Below are 14068 nucleotides of genomic sequence, written 5' to 3'. Positions count from 1 at the left end.
GTATCCCCATCAACTACGAATTGAGAAACCGTACTGTGGAGACTACACCAGCCAGACAAGGTACAAGCTCTACAGGCATACCTGACGTCCGACAAGGAGATTCAGACTCACCAAGTGGCACAGGAAACATCTGCGCAGGTGAACCAATCAGCATCAAGACCTGTCCAACAGGAGTCTGCAGTAATGACTGACGTCCTCCCAGACTCGGATGAGATACCAGCACCAATAACCCAAAGAGGTAAGTGTAGCTGAACTACAAGTCTCTAACCATGCGGCGGGGACAAGGAACTTCTGTGTGTCACATTTGGGTATTCGGAAAAAGATCCACTGATATCGGCACTGGCCCCAGAAGATCACATCTCAGGCTCTGAAGGAATCAACCAGCGTCAACGAACCTGTCCAGACTTCAAAGACATCATTGAATACAAAGAAGAGGGGAGAATTCCAGAAAACTTCACCTACAAACAAATACAAAGGTCTCGTTGGCAGAGCTATGGAGTATGACATCGTCAATGATACCCTCTATCACATCTACCAAATGAAATTTAGAGGATCTAAACCAAACAGACACCAAGTCATCACTCAGTTGGCAGTCCCAAAGGAAGACAGACAAGCACTACTGGAAGCATATCATGACGCTAAAGCAGGAGGATGCCATTTTGGTCGGGATGCCACACGTCAGTGTTTAATGAGGAAATACTTCTGGCCACGTATGTACCAAGATGTTGAAAATTATGTCAAGTCCTGTGTACATTGTCAATTGTCTAAGAGGAATTGCAACACCAAGAAAAGCACCAATGGTTCCGATGCCAACAGAGATAACTTCTCTAGACTGCATGTTGATATCCTTGGACCATTACCAGAAACTAGCAATAAGAACAAGTACGTCCTACTTGCCGTCGATTCCTATTCAAGATGGACAGAAGCTTTTCCCCATGAAGACACAAGAAGCAACTGAAGTGGCATCTCTTATACAATGAAGTCTTTACAAGGTATGGTGCACCTAAAACTTTACTTACAGACCGTGGTAGACAATTCACATCAAAGTTGGTAAATGCTCTCTGTGAATTGCTCGATATCAAGCACCACAAAACTTCTGCATATCATCCACAAACCAATGGAGTCTGTGAACGTCGAAATAGTACCATTGAGCAGGTCATGAGAACATACGCCAACCAGCAGCAAAACAACTGGGACACCCTAATTCCAAGCATCATGATGGCACTAAGAAGCACACCATGTGAGTCAACAGGCTTCAGTCCGCATTACATGCTGTTTGGAAGAGAAATGACAATGCCAATTGATACCTCGTTAATCCTAAAGGACAATCTAGGAGTTGATGCCAAGATCCACATCAAGACACTCCTAGAGAACCTGAAGGTAGCGAAGGACATTGCCAAAGAGAACATTGGAATTTCACAGGAACTCGCCAAGGAAAGACATGACAGGGATCAAAGAAACCTTCCTTTGCCGTGCAAGACAGAAGTGCTCCTGTACAACCCAAGTGTTAAGAAAGGCAAGTCTTCGAAGTTAACGAAGAAATGGCATGGCCCTTACTACATCACAGAGGTATGCGATAATTTCACTTACAAACTCAGAAGTTGTGAAACGCATGAACAGCTCAAATCCAGAGTGCATGCAAATCGCTTAAAACCTTTCAAGTCAAGAAGACAGCAACAAAGAGTGCTGTGATCAACCAAGGCAAGCAGCTGATGATCGGGAAACAGTCACTCAACAGGTTCAGAAAGAAGACCTAGTACCAGACCAATCCACACCTGGAAATCTGTCTGAAGGTGATTCTAAAGAACCAAATTCTGATAGACCCTCAACGCCAATAACAGACGATGATACTTTCTACTCTGTTGAGCGAATTCTGAAGGTCAAACAGGCGAATGGCAAAGGTACTACCTAATCAAGTGGGCAGCGGATGTTCCAAACTCATGGCAACCAAAAGAAAATATAGCCCCACAACTACTGCAGGAGTACCATGTCACTCACACTACTAAAGGAAGAAGGCGAAGAAGACGACCCAGATACTTTCAGCCCAATAGCAATTAAGCGGGTTTAGGCCTCTCGGCCTATGAGGGAAAAACTCTTCTGTCTACACGTGCAAACACAACATACTACACAAAACATACAACATTAACACTTTAGATTTGGTTTAGTCTCTTTTCTATAGGTTTAATTACCTATATATTAGTGCTAGAAGTTGTGGCACAACTCACCGAAGACTAAACTATATCTGAAATTACCAAAACTAACAAGACAATGCTTTCCTTCATTCACAAACATTGCAATCATTCTCATACTTTACTCTTCCTCAGGTACATTTCTACCCCTGCGCCTACTCTTGCAAATCTGGCTACTGCTGCTATGCAGTTCTGAAGTATCTGGAAAGTCTCAACCTCTCAAAGACTCAACTATGGTATCATCTTCAAACCTGGTCACAAATTACTTTCGGGTCAGAAGAATGGATCCACACGTACCAAATACCATTACCACAGAACATGGAAATAATCCAGTCAGCAAGGTGTTCAGAGAGAAAAACCAACATGCGACAGGATCTCCAAGGTACAGGACCATCTCAATGCCCTTAAAATGCAGTGCCAAGCACAGCTAAATGAGACACTGCAACAAATACAAGCTTTAATACCTATCACAAACCCACTCAAAACAGGTAGAAGCAAAAGAGCTCTGTTTGGATTTATATGTAGTTTTTCCAAAACACTTTTTGGAACAGCAACAGTTGACGATGTGAACACATTATCAAAGCATATAAATGCACTGACCAAAAGCTCATACTAAGCTAGCCAATGTTGTGACTAAAGAATCACAACATCTATCTTCATATTACATGTCAGCTGTTGATAACAGGTTTAACAATGCTATAAAAGCCATTGAAAATAACCATAACATTATAGAAGACACATTGTCTAAAATTACTAACAACTTTAATTTAGTTGAAGGTAAACTATTGACCATGTCTCAATTATTTGCAGAGCAGGTAGCCATGGCAACAACTATTGAACACAAATTGGAAGAATTTAAGTTAGGTGTTCAAGAATTAGTGAAAGGAAGCTGTCACCATTGCTTATATCACCAACGGTTCTTAAGCAATCAATTCAGCATATTCAAAGACTGGTAAAAACAGCAATCCTAAACAATTTAATTTGCTTCATAGGTCACCAGCATTCTATTACAATCATGGTACATTTATCTATGCTTTAACGGAAACTAACAAGCTGTATGTATCTGTAAAGTTCCCTCTGTCAGCATTATCTGCACCTTTGAACCTCTTCAAACTAATCTCTTTTCCAGTTCCTCTGAATGATACTTCATTGCATGCAACAAAGCTAAATGGATTATTCACCATTCATAGCATTCACACAAGATAAGACTCACTTTACTCATGTTCATCATGATCAAATGTCAAAGTGTAATGGGGTGAAAACACTACACTGCCCATTTAATCTGGCACTTGTTTCAGCTACAGCACTAACATGTGAGCTGCACTATTCATGAATAGCAAAGTGATGTAAAAGGCTTTGTGTGACTTTCGTATGCTCTTTAATCACCATCATCAACAATTAATCCACATTGCTTCCAACTACTATTATTGTTAATCAGATTCCATTACTTACACTCAAATGTCCATATGGTCAAAAGATGATCAAAGGATGTTCCTTCTGCATTATGTCTATTCCATGCCTTTGTAGCCTTTCCACTGAAACACTTTTCTATCAAGCACAGCTTGGTTCCTGTCACAACGATACTAACACGGTCTCAAAATTGCACCCAATCAATCTGGCACTTCTCCAGCACTTCTTTGAGGGAAAGTAGTTGCGCAACCATTTCTGGAGATTCGGTTTCCCATCACCAATCAATGTAACTATTCGAAAATGCAAGTGTATTCCCATACATATTCAAAATTCTTGGCGCAAGATAAGAAAAGATCATCTAAGTCTCAAAAAGGGTAGCAAATAGTGTTAAAAAATCAACAAAAGATCTTTCAGTCATTGACTGAACCCCTTTTGGATATGGCCAAGTGCCATAAATTCGTCATGGTTTAGCAATAGCAATACCATTGCCATTATTTCTTGTATATTAACATTGGTCTCCAATCATGTTTTCTCTTTGGATATTCATCAAATTTAGAGCACTCTCGGCAGCTGTTTACTTGTAACAAAGGCATCGCCAGCAACAGCTGCAGCTCTTCCTTCTTTTGAATATCATTTTAGTTCAACAGTCCCAACTATTGATATCCAATCATCTGTTAGTTGATTTTTATATGAAAAATATACCTATAGGCATGGCTGCTATGCTAATAATTCTGTTAGTAATGGCACTATACATGCTATGTAAAGGGGAAGTCTCAGCCTACCGTTTTAGCTCTAGAGATAACCACGGGTTCTCTTTGTACCATTGTTCCAATATTATCCTTATCATTATGTCCATCTCACTGGAACATTAGGGCCCCAACTTTAATAAGCAATGTCAGAGTCAAAGGTGTACTAAGACCAAAACTTTACCTCCAGTGGAAAAGATTTCAGGGTCTCCAAATAATGAAAACACTTGTGCTCTTAGAATTCCAGAGAATTATCATTATCCTATCTAAGGCCCACTAATTAGAAAAATCCTGAGACAACCGTTATAAGGGCACATTTCGTGTATTCACCATGGCTTTTACTTACGGGTTATAGAATAACTCTGGACCTGTTGTGGGTCAAATTCCTTGTATCCCAAAGTATATGTTTGAACCACTTGCTTTGTTTTATAGAAACCATGTATGTGTCATTATGTATGTCAGGGTCTATTTTTCATTTTGTGTTATTTGTCATCATCGTAAGCCAATTAAATTTCTTTTGGGGACAAAGTTTTAGGATCCCAGGGGAATTGTGATCGTGCTAAAATTAAGCAAATATATATAAAATATACCGGATTAATTTGAAAGCTTTGATTATTAAATATTTGGTTTGCGATCGTATAGATAAATGTTAAATTCTTTTGGGTGCAAACATGCTCTCTCAATACATTTGGTTTATTATAAGCAGTGATCGCTTTAGGCAAACATGTCACTGCACAGAACCTCTAATATACCTGCACTGTGGTCACAATAAACGCATAAAGTCAATGGGACTATTGTTGCAATAGGTCTACTCTTCCTCCGGTCATAGCTGGGTCGTATCACCGATGGACATAGTAAGTTAAAACAAAGATGGTTTATGTTTGACATGCGAGCTGGTCATCTTTGAATGGAAACCGTAAGTGTGGGTAACGAGATGACAAATCACTGTGGCTCCTGGTTAAGTGGGTATGTATATGGAGGGCAGGTGTAGGTCCTAACTATCAAATGCGCTCAGAAATAAACGAGATCTTGTCACAATTCTGTGCTCACGGTTTCCTTCTCTCTTCAAGGTAAACGGCTCAGTCATTCTTATTGTGTATACATGTTGTTTTGTTATATGCAATACCGGTGTGTTATTGTCATTAGCAAGTTTACGGCCATGTTACATAAGCCATACTTTGACCTATTTCGACCCGGTGTATTCACTGACTTGTATGCAACGCTTAGGTCAATTACGCAAACGGTGTCGTTCCAACTAGAATATCGAATTTCGACAAACAGTTATTTCATAAAAGTAACCATTGTATCGCCCTTTGCTACTTGTATGTTAAGACTTGACGTTGTCTCCCTTCAATATAAGCGACGCATCTTAAATGATCTACACAATCAATGATAAATGTAATGTGTCAGATTTGTAGAGTCTATATTGTAAATGTATATTGTGTAATGTGTTGTTTGATCTAATTATCGTAAGTCATTATCGGACCATGTTAAACTATAGGCTAGGTGCAGCGTATCACAAACTACCTTACATATGTAACCCTGGAGTTAATTAGCAGAGATATTTCGTGGATCATTGCTTTAGTGAAGCCTCCGGCCACCACTCGTACTCTCTATCCACCGTATTCACTTTGTCTACATTGTGTATCATTTAACCCGTGTACTCATGTATAATTGAATTTAGGTCACATGCGTTTCATTGTATGAGTTTATTGTGAATAAGAAAACTATGTGACACCATACTTACTGTAAAAAAGGTTGTTAAGCCATTACCGCAGAAAATAATTCTTAAAAATATGGAATGTTTAATATTAATTTACTGTTTATGAATATCTTCGAGATTATCAAACTTCCGTTTCATTTGTATTTTATATATTGCACGGTATATGAATTCTACATAGCTATTATGTTATTATAATAATCTTGTGGATTGTTCTGTAACATCACTGCACCGGTGAAATAAACGGATCACGCTTCACAATCCCCCGTGCTCACAATTTCCTTCTCTGTTCAAGGTTCACAACAGCTCAATTCCCATCTTAAAGTGAGGGGTCTCTACTTCTCAACAAGGAGGAGGCCTCACAAATTAATCAACTAGACGAAGTCGTGTATTAAGACCAGTAAATCACACGATTTCCAGTGAGTACAGTTTCCCTGAAACCACTTTAAATTATTGTTATAAGTTTAAGTGGTTAACCACAAAATTCATTCGTTACATGGTTTTACAGACACACAACTCGTTAAAGAGATAATTGGTCTGGTAATTGATGGATCAGTATGATCCCTGGCCAGCGGAAGACTTTGGAATAGGGACAAGCAATGGCATTTACGCTACGAAGTCCATATTTGATAAAAAAATCTCAGACCATTCATCTGAGCTGTAATCTTATTCTTTTTCTTCTTCCTGTTGTTTATGAATACTTTTGAAATTGGACGACGATGAATGTTTGGCAAGAGTTTCGCCAATTTTATTTGTTATGTCGGTTTTATTAGTTATAAAACATTAGAACATTAGATTTTAACCCTTTGCCTTTGAATTCCTCCTGTTTAAATTAGCGTCGAGCCTCTTCGCATTGTAAAATTTTAACCTCGTCCAAATTATGGACTGTATGACGTTTTGCGAAAATACTTTTCCGCTTTCTTCTTGTACCTTCTTGGCCTGTGTATACATTTCATTTATTAAACAATGGCTTACGAATGTGGAGTTGCAAGTAATGTCATTTAAAATATCCGGTACCGGCAGTATATGATCTTCACTGTTCCTGCAAAGGTCAAGGCTTTTAAGACGTTCAACACACAGAGTCTCATATAATGACTAATCAGCCCTGGCAGAGTTCCTTCTTGAGGAAGGTGGATCATCACCAGAGGGTTGGAATTGTTTTGAGAATGGTCGGGAGTGATCACCTCCACGTAGGTCATCATGGACCAACCATTCAAATTCATTACATAACTGGAATCGGCAAGTGATACATCCAGGGAAGAATATGTTCTTCGTAGCTGGATGTAGATAAGTAGCTGAATCATCATTAAATATATGTAACGCATGGTGGCTCTTTCCTCAACAACACAACTTCTGTTGAGGCTGTAGTTCAGGGCTACAAGTCAGAAAAACAATGTGTATGAATATATAATTCTCCATCAAATATCTATTCCATCACATTGTTTCATTGCATATATCAGATCTAGATAATTAATAATTACAGTCCTACCACTGAACATACCAAAAGAAATCAAAACAAATGGACATCACAAAATTATTATTTCATTTTACATATTGAGATCCTTATGAGTTGTGGAACACATATGACATCTTTCAAAACAACAATGAACTATCAGCGTCTTACCATCTATGGGACAACTTGTTACAACTGGCTACATGTTGTGGCATTAACAAAACAACAACCAAGGACCACAAAATATGTATGCCTTAATTAACATGGAAATGCTAATCCCTCAGCGAGTAAACGTAGAACTGTTTGAACTGCTCAATGAAATTAATTGACAATTTGCTAAACAACTTCTAACCACAGGACAAACATACCCTCCATTCAAATACGTAAATTCAGTTACAATAAATACTGAATTAACCTATGGAGTTGGGAGAAAGACAACGTCACACTTTGCAACACAACAAATTCAAAGATCCAATCAAGCTGCTGCACATCTTCAGCCAATGAAAACCAAGGACAAGACACAGACCGGACCTCCCATTAATATTAGGCTAATTTGCACAGGAACTACTTGTTGACCTACTTACCCAGTGATGAATGTAAATAAATCATGGACTGCTATTTGTTTGTTTTAAAGTGTTATGTTTAAAGTGTTATGAATTGATTCCAAATAGGAACGTAAGACAAGACATATTAAAACATGTTGCATGAAAATCCTATGTTAGTAATTGAATCTTGTTGAAATTATTTTTTTTTTGAGTCTTCTGCAATTCCATTGTATCATAGTGGTCAATTGAGTCATGGTGGCTCAGTGTGTGATCTTTCGCGTGAATGTGAGGAGGTTAAGCATCCCAGTGTGTCCCGAGATGACGGTGTAACCTTCATGCCCAGAGGTTCAAAAGGGTTCTCGAGAGGGAACCTCCTTCAAAGGTACAGGGGACCGTTGTTGGTATTTTGTTGGGCAGCTAACCAGTGTTAGACTGTTTTATCAGACGCTTGTGATGTTGTCTCTGGCTGAGTTTCAGTCACAGGAGAGCCTGATGAAGACTGAGAGGCAGATGACCTGGAGTGGCTCGGGATGGCGATTGTAAGACTGAAGCAGAAGTCATGGGTTTTTCGGCTTCGATTTCATGTCGATTCTGTTTGACAGGTAACAGAGGATGTCAGTAATAATACCGAGTTACTGCAGCAGAGTATGATATGCGTAAATATCTTTTTTAGCGTCAAGGTATGGGATGCTCTTTTCATTCCACAGCTTTACTATTTTTACTCCACGCCAATCGGGGCATGATTTCTGATGAAGAATCATGCTGGAACAGAACAGTTTCGCTAATTTAAACTCGTTGTCACAGTCTATGTTTTCATGATCGCCACCACGGCAATGACACACCACAGAGCCACAAGAGTTCAACTCCATGACCAAATTTCTGGCATTTATAAATATCGGGTGGATTGGGGACATGCATCGTCCACCTGTACAAGCATCCCTACTTTGCGGCTGTGTGGTTTTAAATGCGGGAGCAAACGTCAAAGAGATAAGTATTGGTTTTCATAATGGTATCCTCCTCTTGACGGTGAATCACTGTCATTGTGGGTCACACCCTGATCTACAAGCTCTGGCAGCAATATCCCATGACATGTCGAACAGGCAGCGAGCTCACGAATGATTCCTCGACATGAGCATTGCCTGTGCACACCACACAGCAACCTCAATATTGGCAAATGTTTTGATAGACCAAAGATTTGAGATTGCTTTCTCCGTGCACATTCCACCGTGAAGTGAACCACTACGGAGACAAGGTGACGTTCTTAACATCTTCACAATTTCCAGAAACAGCCTTTTGATATCGCAAAAAGAGCCAGTTTATAGGAAGAAAATCAGTTTCTAATCACAAACAAACATCATGAGTCAGAATTCGAAGAAAGGACGGTAGAGTCATCAACATTTTCTGAAACGTCGCTTCTTTTCGTTTTGGTAATGAACCAGATGGATTGGGATCCATTGTAAGAGTAAATAGGTTCAGCGCTCCCTGCTCCCCTGCAAATCACCAATATGGAGTGTTACAAGCGCATTTGATCTCCGAGATGCTTTACGCACCAGGGATACAGAGGTGTTATAATTCAGAGATACAGACATGAAAAAGCCATGATAAACCAAAAGAATAAATGTCAGGTTGGTTCAGCCCATGACATTATTCCAAGAATACAGATTTCAGCGGTCTATCACCACCAGATTGGCTCCATGAACCACCGCCTTCTGGCATAGGATTCAGGCAATTTAAAGTGCAATAAAAAGGTTATACACTGTGATAAAAAAACAAGACCCAATGATAATATTATAATGTGCAAATATTGACACCACAACCTCGTCCTCCACCACAGGCAAACTAAATTCGGCAAACAGGTTACCTAATTTCGGTCTTACGACCAGCAATGGGTGCTGACCAATATACAACCAACAAGCAGCCGCCGCGTTACCCAAGCACTCCACCACAAGGAGGTTTTACCGGTGATGCCTCGAACCCATGATGCCATACCTAAGGGACGCAACTCTGCAGAGTGAATTTTGAAGTATATTTCAAAGTCATGATACTTAACCACTTGTGTATTGATGAACAATGCCGCCGATGCACATCCCATGTTCTATGTATACGCAAGTTCAACAGATCTAGAGCAACCGTAGCTATTGAGTTAAAAGTTTAGAGGCGTCAAACAGCTATATATAGAGGGGAGTCATTCTGAATGTAACAGGTCCCATATCAAATACGTCATTATCGAATAACCGTTGCGTATGCTATGTGTGTATGATATTTGCAATAATTTACTCTTTGTTTGTTTCATCTCGAAGGGTCCGGAGTTAGAATGCATCCCGGTTTCAATGCTTGTCGTAAGAGGTGACTAACGGATCTTGCGGCCATGCTCGCTTTACCTGCCATGTCATCGGTCTCAATTGCGCAGATCGATACCATGTTGTTGATCATTGATTGTTCGGTCCTGACCAGATCGCTATAGCTGATTGATGCTGAGTGCGGCGTAAACCAAACCCACTTCCACCACTTTGTTTGTTTGCCGCTTAACGCCACACTCAGCAATATTCGCGGCCATGGCGGGTGTCGTAAACGATCAACCTTGACCAGACAATCCAGTGATTGTCACCATGCGATACGCCAGTAAGGACCAACATTCCAACAGTCAAACTTGGGATTGTCAGCATTTTCTGCACACCGTTCCGCGGTCTGTGTTATTATGTTGTCGTGACTGTGTTGCATTGGAGAAGCGTTACTGACAGTGCTTGTAGTTGTGTTGTAAGTGCTATTGTATACACGACCAGTTGCATTGAGAAGCGTTGTATTGTGACAGCGTCGTAGTCGTGTTGTAAAATACGTCATGGTTGGTTGTGTTGTTTTGCGGGTGTTTCGCGTTTGAAGACACACAGACTTTACAGGTCCAAATTTCTGGATTTAAACTCCCCAATCTCTCTCCCATAAATCAACAACATAAGCGAGAGGTGATCTTGACAATTTATCACTTTCCGGTATTTTAGTTCCCATAATCTGAAACTGTCTGTGTTCCACGTTAGATCCGACAGACATCTGCTGGTTGGGCTGCTGACCTCCAATATAGATGTCCATCATACCTGAATCGACAAAATACGTACCGCCAGGTATTGTGTTGACAAACGTGCTAAATCTCTTGGGGTAAAAACTAACAATAACCATATAAACGTGCCACAGAGAGGCCCTTCTTGGATATGAAAGTAAGGAGCAATAGGTTAAGTTTCACCACGCTTTCAGCAATATACTGGCAATATCACGGCTAGATACCAAAATGGGCCACACATTGTACCCATGTGGGGAATCGAACCCGGCGTGACGAACGAATGCTTTAACCACTGAGCTACCCCCACCGCCCCGACGCGCGTTTTGAACCTCTTCGACTAATTCTGTAAATCTTGACAATTCCAGAACAATATTATGAACAATATTTATTAAAGATCATGCAAAACGGCTGTCGCCCAATGATGTCTAGTGCGTCAACCCATATGTTAAGGCTGTGGTTGAAGGCGCTGACATCATGACGCCGCAATGGCGATGGACGTCATTTGCCTATGTCCCACTAATGCTATCGGTCGATTTATCGTGGGGAAATTTGATAAATGCAACACGAGTTGGTGCCGGCAGTTGTTTCGTACATCTTATTCAACTCCAGACAAACTCAGCAGACCCCATCGCCCCTCGTTTCATATCGAAACAGCCAGTGCCTGTTCAACTAAAAACACCAGCAACAATATACAAAGTAATGTACCAGAGGGAGACTTTTCTATTTCCGGGTGGGCTTTGAGGCAGTTTAGTGGTGAAAGTCGGCACGCCGAAGACCCGGTCTGATTCCCTCGGCGGGTACGTGAAGCCCATTTCTGCGTCCCGCCGTGATATTTCGGAATATTAAGCAAAGCGGCGCAAAATATAATTTCACTCACGTTATCCGATCTCTGTTCCGGTGCCGCCCAATTCATCGTAACGTCCATGTTCTGGGGTCCAGCGTAAACCCGTAAATCGGTATGACTTACCGGACGCGATGGTTGTCCTGCGAACGATACCAGCTTAATTCTGGCACAGGCGACGTATTTGGCCACATATAGCCCAGCACTGAAGCCAACATGATTTATGACCGTGACAACCAAGTTTTTGCGATTCATGACAAATGTCGTGGACATACTTTATCGCGGCCACAACATCGCTTAAGCCCACGCACTCAACCGGATCGTTATCCGATGTAAGTTTACTCAGTTGCTGGTTTGTTTAAAACACAAGTTACCATACCGCGCAATTACCGCTGATACCTGCAAATGGTTTTTCAACACGTACATGCGCCGATGAATTACCATGGGCGATGGAATGAGTTTTTTCTGACCCGCATGATCCTTAGTCGGCAAAACGAGAAATGATGGGAAACATATGTTGATTTTATGATGATTATTGCTCTATTTTTAAAACAATTGGATTTTCATACAAAACCATGCTCACTATAGCATGGCCCGGAATGCCAATTTAAATTACCGGCAATGAACATTCAAAATGCCGCCGGAAAGTGCCCAAATACGATCTGGCGTCAATACAGTGTAATCGCACGGGGCCGACATTCAGCACTCCCTCCCCTCATACCCCCTGCTGTCAGCCTCCCGATCTCTTGAAGGCTCGCCTTACGCTATTCTCAGCGAAGCTTCAAATTGAGCCAGGTTCTGTACAGGAGGGATCCGTTGCAATACAACACCACCAGTCCCGTGTATACCCAAAGGGTTGAAGATCGGCCTCAATAACGTAGATATGTCGGGGCTGCCAACGGGTTCTTTGTGTATATATAAGTTTCGATCAGCAACAGCGGTCTGTAACAATCGAGTCTGGACCAGACAACCAGTGATTTACATACATGTTTATCTACGCAATTGGGATACGATGACACAGTTCACCTAATCAGCGAGTTCCATCGTCTGATTACCGTTAGTCGCCTTTTACGACAAGGATGGGTTGTTGAAGGACTACCCTAATACGGATCTTCACGGGTCAGTGAGAGAACCTGTATCTGTGTTACAGTTACACCAAGAGAGGCACATGAAGATAACAATAACAGCAATAATAAGCATCAAACATCCATATTTGTGATTTGCTATACTGCGTACCCGCATTTACGAGCGAGTGAGTGAGTGAGTTGGGTTTTACGCCGCGTTTAGCAATATTCCAAGCGTTATCATGGCAGACCAGAAATGGGTTTCCATACACACCGCGGGGAATCAACCCAGGTCTTCGGAGTGACGAGTGAACGCTTTAACGACAAGGCTTCACCGCCCCAGAGCCTACATGAACTCCATGATGTATATTCTGTGAGACCTGACTCATCAGCGTCAAATGACCCCGTGTTGTGTGCTGGGTCTCATATCAACACCTCACCAGCGCCATATGGAAACCGTCTTGTAAACACTTTGTACACTGACCTCATCAGCGTCATATGAACTGTCTTGTAAACACTTTGTACACTGACCTCATTAACGTCATATGAAATCCGTCTTGTAAACACTTTGTATTAATTGACTTCTACCTAACGTCATATGAACCTGTCTTGTGTCACTTCGTACACCACCTTACCAACGTATATGAACCTGTCTTGTAAACACTTTGTACACTGACTCCTTACCAACGTCATATGACCCCGTGCTGTGTGCTCTGGCATGTTCTACCCTATCAGCCTTATATGAACCTGTGTTGTGCTCACTGTACACTGACCCCATTAACGCCTGCAGTCCAGCCCGTAAAACAATTTTGTACCTTAACCTCATCAGCGCTCGCGGCGAACCGGTAAGTGTTGTAAACACTTTGTACACCGGACTCCTCATCAGCGTCATATATGAACCCGTGCCAATGTACACTGACCTCATCAGCGTCATAGGCGAACCTGTGTTGCAAACACTTGTACACTGACCTCAATAACAGCGCGGAACCTGTGTTGTAAACACTTTGTACACCAGCAATACGCGTAAATCAAACGTAGCGCTACCTAG

This window comes from Haliotis rubra, unplaced genomic scaffold, assembly GCF_003918875.1.
Source record: "Haliotis rubra isolate DU_JTF1 unplaced genomic scaffold, ASM391887v1 Scf1581, whole genome shotgun sequence".
NCBI classification, from domain to species: domain Eukaryota; kingdom Metazoa; phylum Mollusca; class Gastropoda; order Lepetellida; family Haliotidae; genus Haliotis; species Haliotis rubra.
The sequence above is the reverse complement of the archived record's forward strand: the minus strand, read 5'-3'. Positions refer to the sequence as shown.